Source organism: Tenrec ecaudatus, chromosome 18, assembly GCF_050624435.1.
Source record: "Tenrec ecaudatus isolate mTenEca1 chromosome 18, mTenEca1.hap1, whole genome shotgun sequence".
Classification (NCBI taxonomy): Eukaryota; Metazoa; Chordata; class Mammalia; order Afrosoricida; family Tenrecidae; genus Tenrec; species Tenrec ecaudatus.
The window spans coordinates 38,592,533-38,604,729 of NC_134547.1; positions in this window are offsets into that span (position 1 = coordinate 38,592,533).

A 12,197-nucleotide genomic window follows, 5' to 3' on the forward strand; every position below is an offset into this window, starting at 1 on the left:
GGAAGCTGTAGCGCAGAAAGGTCATAATTTGGTGAAAGAAAAAATCATATTCTACAAAAGGGAAATAGATGGGCATTTAAACAGCAACAGGGCCAGGACAATCTATTGAAAGTTTTGATACAGTGTTAAAGTTACTGAATACAAAAAAAAAATGATGATGATCCAGTCTCTAAGGGGAAGCAGAGGCAGATAAAAACAGATTCAAAAATGGATTTGGAGCTTGCCTTTAATCCTAGCTCAAATCTATGTTCTTAAGACATGGCCCTGTGGTTTAAAATCAGGAACAGTGTGTGTCAAGGTTGTATCATTCCACCATAGTGGTTCAGTATATATGCTGAACAAATCATCAGAGAAGCCGGATTATATAAAGAGGGTAGAGTCAGGATTGAAGGAAGGATTACTAACAACCTGAAGGTGAGGAAGAATTGAAGCACTTGCTGATGAAGATGAAGGATTATAGTCTTCAGTATGGATTTCACAACTGGACCAATAGGTAACATCATGATAAATGGAGAAAAGAAAGTTGTCAAGGATTATGTCATACTTGGATCCACCATCATTGCTTGTGGAATCAGAAGTCAGGCATTCTAAAACATATTGCATTAGGTAGATCTGCTGCACACGACCTTTTTAGAATATGGAAGAACAAGGATGTTACATTGAGGACTAAGGGGCACTGACCCAAGCCATGTTAGTCTCTATTGCATCACATGCACGTGAAAGTTGGACATTGAATAAGGAAGACTGTAGAAGAATAGATGCATTCGAATTGTGGAGCTGGAGAAGGCTATTCAAAGCACCATGGACTGCTCAAAGGACAAACAGATCTGTACTGGAAGAGGTAAAGCCAGAGTGTCCCTTAGAGGCAAGGATGGCAAGACATCATCTTATATAGCTTGGACATATTGTCAGGAGAGAGACGTTCCTGGAGAAGGAAGTCTTATTTGGTAAAATGGAGGGACATAAAAAAACAAACAAACCAACATCAACAACCCAAAGCAGGAAGGCCTTCAACTAGATGGACTGACAGAGTGACTTTCAGCAATGGGCTCAGGCATAGGAACAATTGTGAGGATGGGAGAGGACCGTGTAGTGTTTCGTCCTGTTCAGAGGATTGCTATGGGTTGGAGCAGACTTGATGGCACCTAAGAACAACACACCTTGAGCATGTTGACATGAAAGCTAATCCCTGGAAAAGTACATCAGGTTTGGTAAAGTAAAGGGTCAGCCAAACAGAAGAAGATAGGTTGGAATAGTGGATGAAGCAGTGGGGTCCAACACAATTGTGAGGATGATGCAGGACCAGGTAGTGTTTCATTCTGCTGTACATATGAGTTGGAATCAATATCACAGTACCTAACCACTAAAACCGTTTAGTTTAGTTTTTAATCATTTTACTGGGGGCTCGTACAACTCTTACCACAATCCGTCCATCCATCCATTGTGTCAAGCACATTTGTACATTTGTTGCCAACATCATTCTCAAAACATTTGCTTTGTACTTGAGCCCTTGGTATCAGCTCCTCATTTTTACCTCTCCCTCCCCACTCCCCACTCCCTCATGACCCCTTGATAATTTACAAATTATGATTATTTTCTTTTATAACTGATGATTTATCCTCCTTTTTCAAAGACTATTTCTTTCTGTGAGTAAAACCTTTGCTTGGTTTTTTATTGTCCTGGTCTCAGTCAATACTTGTTCCTTTATGATTGACAAATCTCATTCAGGTCAGTGTCCCCCAGGATCACCCATATCATGAGATGTTTCTCAGACGATCATTATTCGTTTAGGTTTCACTCATAGTATTATGTCTCATAACTTTTATCATATACAAAAACCCAACTCAAGATAGAAAAAATACCTAACTATAAAACCTACATCCATAAAGAACATCAAGGAGAAAATAGTGACAATTTTAGGTACCCTAATGCAAGAAGGCACCCTATTGGATCAGTGAGTTATAAGTTGAGCTGCTAACCACAGGAGCAGTAGTTCAAAACCAGCAACTGAGTCATGGGAGATAGAAGAACTATCTACTTCTGTAAATATTTACAATCTTGGAAACCCACTGAGGCCATTTTCTTCTGCCCTACAGCATTGCTATAAGTTGAAAATCAACCCCATGGCAGTGAATAAGAGATATCAATCACCTTTCATTTTCTGTAAATGTTTAAACTACAAATCCTTTCCCACTTAGTAGACTTTAGTAGCTTGTCTAATGTAATTGATTCTTAGGTGGATTAGTTTCTGGGTTCTTACTCTGTTCTATGAGTATTTCATTGCCTTAATGCAACTCTATTTTGACTACCGAGACTGTGAAGTGGCCTTGAGATCAGGGATTTGGGAGATTCCTCCCTTTCTTCTCCTTAAGTAGTGCATTGCTTGTACATGGTCTCTTTTCTTTCCCTGTAAAGTTGGTGTTTAGCTTTACCATCTCTTTAAAGAATGGTAATGAAATCTGGATCAGGATTTCATCACATCTGTACATCTCTTTGAGTAATACTGACATTTTCACAATATTGAAATATTCTATCCATGAGCATAGTATATGCTTCTATTTATGTAGGTCTCTTTGGTTTCTTGTAGTAGTCATTTATGGTTGTTTTTTAAATAGGTCTTCTGTAGCTCTTCTGTATGTATTCGTAAGTACTTAATATTTGGCTGGTTATTATAAATTATATCATTTCACTTATTTCTTTTACAGAATTCTCTTTGTTAGTGTAGGGATCTGATTTTTGTCTGTTTATCGTGTATTCAGACACGTTACCTTGTAATAGTTCCAATTGGTTTCTTGTAGAGTGTCTGAGATTTTCTATATATAAGACATAGCATCTGAAAATAAAGATAGCTCTACTTCTTTGCCAATTTAAATGCCTTTTATTTTTCTTTGTTACCTTATCGCTCTAGCTAGGGTTTCCAGTACAATATTGAATATTCCTAATGATAAAAGATATCCTTGTCTGGTTTTCGTTGACAAGGGGAATATCTTCAGTCTCTCTCCACCAGGAAAAATGTGTTGGCTTTTGGTTTTGGCTTTTTTTCGCATATTGAGGAATTCCACTTCCAATACCTTTTATGCATTGATTATTATGATCCTGGTGTTCTTTTCACTTACATGGCTGATTACATTGATTATTTTTCTAATTCTGAAGTATCCTTGCCTATCTGGTATGAAACCCACTTGATCACAATGTATTTTTTCTATGTTATTAGGGTTCTAATGATTAGGCTTTTGTTGAGAATTGTGTCTCTGTTCATGAGGGATTTTGGTCTGTAATTTTCTTTTTTTTTTAATCAAAGTTTTTTCCTGCTTTTTGTTTATTTGCTTCACAGTTAAGCTTGTTTCATGGAATTAGTTTGGTTATGGGATATTTTGAGTAGAATTAGTGTAAGCTCTTCTCTGAATATTTGATGGAATTTTTCAGTAAAGTTATCTGGGGCCTTTTGCTATTGAGAGATTTTTTACAACTGTTCAATTTATTTTGCGATGTATCTATTCAAATTTTTCTTTCTCTGATGTTAGAGTAGGCAATGTATGTCAAGAGAGTTATTTCTTCTAGGTTTTCAAACTCGTTGGAGTACAGGTCTTTCTCCTGATATGTTGCTAATCTTTTTATTTCAATTGGTTCTGTTGTGCATCACCCTTTTCATTTTCTTATTACTATTATTTGTGCTTTCTCATTCTTTTAAAGTTTACCAGCAGTTTGTCAATTTTAATAAACCTTTCAAAGAACAATATTCCAGTCTTATTCTTTTTACTGTTTTTCTGTGTCCTGTGTAATTTATTTCTGCTCAACTTTTTATTATTTCCTTACTTCACATGACTATACACTTTTTTTATTGTTCTTTTTCAAGTTGTTGAGGATGTTAAAGTGCAGACTTTGGTCTGGGCACTATTTTCACTGTGGCCCAAATTTTTTGGTGTGTTGTCTTCTCATTCTCATTGATTCAAAGAATATTTTTATTTTATATTTTAAGCAGGCTATTATTCTATATACATGTATTTGTTTTGTTTCTCCTTTGATATTCCTGTTGATGATTTCTAGTTTCCAGCGTTATGAGCTGAGATGATACTGTTTGCTGTGTCATATTTTGGTGTTTTTTAATTTAATGAGGCTTGCTTTGAAGCCTAATATTTGATCTCTTCTGAAAGGTGTTCAATATGCACTGGAAAATTATGTATATTGTGCTACTTTGGAATATTTTGTATACATCTATATGGTCAAGATGGTTGATAGTATTGTTTAGATCTTTCTGTCTTTGTTGTGTTTCTTTCCAGTTGTTCCATCTTCCTCAGAAGTGGTATGTTAAAGTCTCCTACTATTATTTATTTTCAATTTAGTTAATATTTAAATTATAGTCTTTGGAGCTTCTTCACAGGGTGTATAGATATTTGCATAACTATATCCTATTGATGATTGACACTTTATTCATTATATGCTGTCCTGCTTTGTCTCTTTTACTTATTTTTGACATAAAATCTTTTAATCTGTTTCATCAGAAATCAATATTGCCATTTCTACTTTTTGTTGATATTTTGCTTGATCTGCTTTTCCAGTTTTTAATTTTGGGCTAATTTTTATATTTATGTCTAAGGTGCTTCCCATGTAGACAGCATATGAATGGGTCCATCCTCCTCCCCACATTCTGCTACTTTCCCTTGACTGGTGTACTTAATCCATTTATATTCAGTATAATAATCAATAAGTATGAATTTATTTCTGTAATTGTTCTGTGGGTTTGTTTGTGGAGGGATTTGTTATTGTTGTAATGTTGATGTCGCCCTTCCATATACTTTTCTTTGCTGAGTGTCTTCATTTAATTTTTTTAAATTACCTTCATGCTGCTCTTTTAGTGTTTACTGAGTCTTATGGTTTTTCTTTTTATTTTGGAGAGGTTTATTAATTTTGAGATTTTTTGTAATATATTATCTTCTATATGTTGACACTGTTTTAACTTCCTCTCCATTTAAAGTACTGTGATTATACCATTTATTCCCATTTTTTTCTTTTTTTACATTTTATTAGGGACTCATACAACTCTTATCACAATCCATACATATACATACATCAATTGTGTAAAGCACATCCATACATTCCCTGCCCCAATCATTCTCAAAGCATTTGCTCTCCACTTTGCATCAGCCCTTTGCATCAGGACCTCTTTTTTTTTCCCATCCCTCCCCTCTCCCCGCTCCCTCATGTGCCCTTGGTAATTTATACATCGTTATTTTGTCATATCTTGCCCTATCCGGAGTCTCCCTTTCCCCCCTTCTCTGCTGTCCCTCTCCAAGGGAAGAGGTCACATGTGGATCCTTGTAATCAGTTCCCCCTTTCCAACCCACTCACCCTACACTCTCCCAGCCTTGCCCCTCACACCCTTGGTCCTGAAGGTATCATCCACCCTGGATTCCCTGTGCCTCCAGCCCTCATATGTACCAGTGTACAGCCTCTGTCCTATCCAGCCCTGCAAGGTAGAATTCGGATCATGGTAGTTGGGGGGAGGAAGCATCCAGGATCTGGGGAAAAGCTGTGTTCTTCATCGATACTACCTCACACCCTAATTAACCCATCTCCTCTCCTAAACCCCTCTATGAGGGGATCTCCATTGACCGACACTTTTATTCCCATTTTTGCTATGTATTTTTATGGCTTACAAGTTGACATCTCTAGTTTCCTATTTTCAGTTTTATAAAGTTCACTGTATTTCTGACATGTGTATATATGGCTTAATTTATGCATGATATTTTCAGAGTATGAATCTCAGTTTATATTCTAGCACTTTTGGTGTATGGGAAAAGGATTGCCATTAGCATTTCTTGTAAGATTTGTCTGGTTTCTACAAATTCCCTTGATTTGTGGGTAATCTGGAAACAACCTATATTGCCATTGTATTTGAGGGGAAATTTTTGTAGACATGTAATTCTTGGCTAGCATTTGTTTTTCTTTCATGGTTTTGTATATGTCATTACATTGCCTTCTTGCCTGCAAGCTTCCTGATAAGAAATCAGAGCTTAGTCTTACTGACTTTTGGGCAACCTTCATTTTAAACTGTTTTCAGAATTCTTTTATTTTATTTTGAGATGTTTTATTATGATATGCTTTGGTGATTTCCCTTTGGGGTCTATCCTATTTGAAAGCTATTGAGCTTCTTGGATGCATATCTTCATATCTTTTATGATATTAAGAAAGCTTTCTTCTAACAAAACATTGATAATTCTCTTGGCGCTTTTTTTAGTCTCTTTGTTCTGGAATTCCAAATACATTTAAATTATTCCTCTTGATGTCTCTTATAAATAATTCTTAGGCTTTTTACTTTAACATCTTTTTTTATTCTGACTGCTAGTTTAACAGATTGTTACATACCTGGTGGGCCAGGATGTACTCCACTCTCATTTCCTCTCCATTCATTTGCTCCCTTATGCTCTGATCAGACATGTCCCTCTCCCCGACATGCAGCTTCAGTGCTGTCCTCTAAAGTAAATTCTCCTGGAGGGAGGGTATGTTGTCCACATAGCTGGGATTGGAGTTGAGCCCTCAGTCCCCCCCACCCCCCCACTGGCTCTCCTCTCCGTGCAGGCACGCTGCATTCACATCCCAGAACACTCTATTTAAGTCTGGTCCCTCTTTCCCTGTGGAGACAAAACAATACCCTCCCCTTGTGTGGTTCTGTGCCCTATTCCCCTGCCATACATCTGTATCCTTCCCCCCCCCCTTTCCTCTCCCCCACCTTAATTTGTTTCTTTATATGCACATATAAACATTACTTGTTTTGCTTCTCTAGGGAATTCAGCCTAACACATGTAGTACATGCAGTAGTTCTAGAGAAACAATATTATAAGGATGAGTTTCCTAAATTGGTTCTCAAGTCTCATTACTCATCAAGGCCCTGATAATATAGTGGGTAAACCTGTGTCGTTCTTTATAAAGAGCTGCTGATAATCCATCGTGTGATTTGGCAATGTTAATACTCAAAGTATCACCATCTGTAGATACAATGTTGATGAGAAGTGAGATTCTGAGTGATTGCATGTTTACATGTTTGATATTTTTCAACAACTCCATCAGGATAAGAAGTGTGGGGAAGTTGGTTGGTTGACACTACTTTCAAAAATCACAGTAAAGGAATGAGATGAGATCAGGGCTTCAGAGGCACACCCTGAGGACCACGTAAAAGACCTCAACATTTACACTGATGCCATGAAAGGCTTTTGCAGTAACAGAGCTAATATTGATGAAAAAGAAACCAAAAATTTCATCATAGCAGTGGCTGAATTACAATGTCAATGACTTCTTAATCTATACTGGGTGTTATGTTAACGTAAAGGCATTAATTGGGAAGAAATGAGACCCCAAAATTGGGATGAGAATATAGAGGTAAGAAAATCAGGAAGATGGGGACATTGAATCCCAGAATTCCCTTGAGTTTCCCCAACTAGCCACACCTCCCATCTGAAGAAATTAATCTACTGTCAGTAATATCATTTTCCCCTCCACCCAGATTTAAGGAGATTAACCTAACTGTGTATGTCTATATGGCAGCAGGAGCTGCATCTGGAGCACTGACTGAGACAGATGTCTTACAAGATACTGCTGAGAGTTCTCAGCAATCACCTTCACCAACCATTGTTGCATCTGAACCTAGGATTAGACTTAAATCTCAGTGATTTCCAAAAGGGGAAGTCCAAATGGTGAACCAAAAAGAAATATACTATACTCCTAAAAACCTATGAAAATTTTTAATAATTACAGAAACCTGAAGAATATATGTGGGGATTGTCATTAGGGGTGCAGGATCATGGTTTAAGGAACATAATGTTGGATCAGTCTGAGTTTGTTTATGTGGGTCTACTAAAAACAGGTTTACTATGCTGAGAATCACACAATCAAAAGGAATGAAACTGCATTCATAGTCATAAGGATATTTCGAGATCTATCTTGAATTACAATGTTGTATGTAGGATTATATCTATCTCCATTCAAGGAAATCTAATCAATACAATTATTCAAATGTATGCACTGTGGTAGTTGCACAATTTCATGTCAACTCGATAAAAGAGTGAAGGGGTGGAGTCTAGCCGGTCAATCAGGCCACAACCTGATTGATCCTTCCTTGTGGGCAAGGCCTTTTCATGAGGATTCTGAGAACTTCTCTCTTTCTCTTGTTTCTGCCATACGAATAGGCAGGCCTCTCTCTCTCTCTCTCTCTCTCTCTCTCTCTCTCTCTCTCTCTCTCTCTCTCTCTCTCACTTTCACTCTTACTCTCTCTGATTTACCTTCCTGTTTACAAGCCACATGGAGTCATGCAAATGGCAGCCAGAGGCCCGCAGATGTGTCCACTGTCATTGGACCCATAAGACTTTCTACCCATTGGCATTAGGGTATGTTCTTTGATATGTAGAATCTTCTTTCCAGTTGTAAACTTGTGAATCTGCACCCATGAGCAAAATCAAATCAGGATAGACCATCCATAAAGTGAGCAGCAATATGTGCCAATTCACAGGATCAAATATCTTCATCTGGTCAGGTTTTGGTCAACTCAATGTGGGCCACCTCACTTAGCCTCACCAGGGTGCTCATTAGCTGCCCCTCCCCTCTTTCAACCATGAGCCCCTTCAAAATTTCTCAACAACCCTAGCTTCCTTGTTTTTCTAAAAAAAAAAAAAAGTAGTAGTTTAGAGTTAGAAACAAATTCATAGTGCCAATGTATTCTTCTATAAGAGTATTCAGTGAACATCAGAGGCAGTGATAGAATTCTCACTTTCCATGAAGGAGACCTGGCCTGGATTCCTAGCCTATCCACCCTATGAATAGCCATTATTTGTTTGTCTGTGGTGGTTTGCATGTTGCTAAGATGCTGAACCTCTTGTCCATAAGCTTGTCATACTGTGGTGACTTGTGTGTTCCTATGTTTCTGGAAGCTGTCATGGGTATTTCAAATGACAGAAGGTTAACCCAAAGTGAACAGATTTAAGTGGAGCTTCCAGACTAGAAGTGCTCATTTCAGAGAAAGTGGATGCTGAAAACCTTATGCATAATTTTGAAACATTAGGGCCATAGCCTAGGTCATGTGCTTTGGCCAAGTCATGTACTACATACTCACACAGCACATACAATGATGTCTAATACCAGTCCATTTCAGTTAATGCCTAGAAGGTTGCTATTTATATATTTCATTTCATTTTTGATGACTTCCAATTTTCCTAGATTCATGCTTTGCACATTCTAAGTTCCAATTTTTAATTGATGTTTGCATCTATTTCTTCTCATTTTGATTTGTGATGCACCAGCAAATTAGTGTCCTGGAAGTTGTGCTTCCGTAGGCTTTACTCCATTCACATCTTTATGGTCAACACATATGCAACTTTTGATCTGTCCAATGTCTTTTCTTCAATTTAAGCTTTAAAGGTCCACCAGAAGCAGTTTGCCTTCAGTTGACGAGGGCAGCACGACACATTCATCATCTTTCCTGAGAATTATATCATCTCTTCAGCACTATGTCATAATTTAGTCCACTGGGACCTTGATCTACTTTCCCTTTCACAAAATATGACACGGATCCACTACATTGATGATATTTTGCTGAGATCTATCTTGAAGCACAATGCTGTCTGTGATAAGATTATATCTAACCATCTTTAAGGAAATCCAATTAATACAGCTATTATGCAAATTTATATACCAACCACAAAAGCTAGTGATTACAAAATTGAAGTATTCTACTGTCTTCAGTCTGCAATTGATCAAACATGCAAGAATATGTATTGATAATTATTGGCAATTGGAAAGCAAAAGGTAGAAACAATATTTTAAAAGAATAACAATAGTTGGAAAATATGGTTTTTGTGATAAAAACAAAGCCGGAGGTCGTATGATAGAATTTTGCAGGACCGATGACTTGTTCATAGCAAATAACTTTTCCCCAAAGCAAAAATGGCTACTATACACAGGGACACTCCAGATGTAATAGATAGAAATCAAATTAACAACAGCTGTGGGAAGAGATGATGGAGCAACTCAGTATCAGCAGTGAAAGCAAGACAGGGGCTGACTGATGAACAATTTCTCCTATGAGAGTTCCGGGTGAAGCTGAAGAACTTTAAAACAAATCCACAAGAGTCAAAATACAGCCTTGTGACTATCCCACTTGAATTTCAAGGACAGATTTGCTGAGTTGAAACTAATGACAGAGGCTTGATAAGCTGTGGGAGGATATCAACAATATCACTCTTAAGGAAAGAAAAATATCATTAAAAAGACAAAAAATAAAAGATCGAAGTGAATGTCAGAAGAGATTCTAAAACTAACTCTTAATTGTGGAATAACTAAGGTAAATGGAAGAAATTATGAAGTCAAAGAATTGAACAGAAAATGTCAAAGGGGAAGCCCAGGAAGAATGACATGTGCAAAGATCTAGAATTATGAAAACAAAAATGAAGGGCACGTTCAGCATATCTCAAACTGAAAAATTTCAAGAAAAAGATTCAAGCCTTGAGATGTAATATTGAAAGATTCTCTGGGGAAAATATTGAATGATGCAAAAGCAGCAAAGTTGGAAAGAATACAGAGTAAAGCTTCACCAAAAAGAACTAACCAACATTCAACCATTTCATAAAGGAATATATGAGCAAGAACCAATGGTAATGTAGGAAGAACTCTAAGCTGTGTTGAGAGCATTAGCCAAAGACAAGTCCCTAGGAATTGATGGGATATGAATAAAAATGCTTTGACAGGCTGATGGAGCACTGGAAGCACTTACACACCTATGCCAGGAAATTTGGAAGATGACTTCTTGGCCAAATAACTAAAAAAGATCCATAGTTGCATCCATTACAAATAAAAATGACCCAACATAATGCTCAAACTATAGCCTAATATCATTGATAACATGAAAATGATATTATACGGAAGATCATAGGAGAGTTGTCAGAAGAGGATTTAGAACTAGAGATATCAATGTTAGATGTCAAGAGATATCAATGATCAAGAGATAATTTCTTGTTGAAAGTAGAGAATATCAAAAAAAAAAAAAAAAAAGATGTTTACGTGTGTTTGATTGACTATGCCAGGGCATCAACTGTGTAGATCACAACAAACTATGGATAACCTTGAGAAGAATGGGAATTCCAGTGCATTTCATTGTGCTCATATGAACCTATACATGGAACTCATGGAATTCTGCGTGGTTTAAAGTCAGGAAAGGGGCATCAGGGTGGTATCCTCTAACAATACTTATTCAGTCTGCATGAGGAGCAAATAATCATGGCAACCATATAATATGAGGAAGAATATGGCATCAGGATTGGAGAAAGTCTTATTAATAACTTGTGATATGCAGATGCCACAACCTTGTTAGCTGAAATTGAAGAAGGTTAAGCACTTGCTGATGAAGCTCGAGGATTGCAGCCTGCAGTGAGTATTACAACTCAATGGAAAGAAGATCAAAATTTTCATAACTGGACCAGTAGTAACATCATGATAAATGGAGGAATGTTTGAAGTTCTCAAGGATCCACAATCAATGTTCATAGAAGCAGCTATCAGGAGATCAAAAGGCATATTACATTGGGTACATCTGCATTTCGCTGCAGTATTGAAAAGCACACCTGATCCAAGTCATAGTATTTTCAGTAGTCTCCTGTGCATGTGAAATTTGAACCTTTAATAAGGAAGACCAAAGAATTTATGCATTTGAGTATTGAAAGTATGGACTGCCAAAAGGACAACCAAAGCTGTCTTGGAAGAAGTATGATCAGTGCTCCTTTGAGGTAAAGATGGCAAGGTTTTGTCATACTTTGGACATACTGTCAGGAGATACCTGTCCCTTGAGAAGGACACCATGCTTGGCAAAGTAGAGGGACGGTGTAAAAGAGGAAGGCCCTCAAGGAGATAGATTGGCACAGTCGCTACAATTATGGACTCAAGCATAGGAACAAATGCGCGGATGGCCCAGGACATGGCGTATTTCATTCCCCTGTGCATCACAACACATTCCATGGCACTCAACAACAACCAGATGCTGAACATGTTTCAGCAGTTTCCAAACTAAACAGACTAGAAAAAAGGGTCTCATGATCTACTTCTAAAAAGTAATCAATGAAATCCCTATGGATCACAACAATCTGATCTCCAATGATTGTGAGGACAACCTGGGGCCAGGCAGTATTACTTGTCATTGTAATGACATCTCCACGAGTT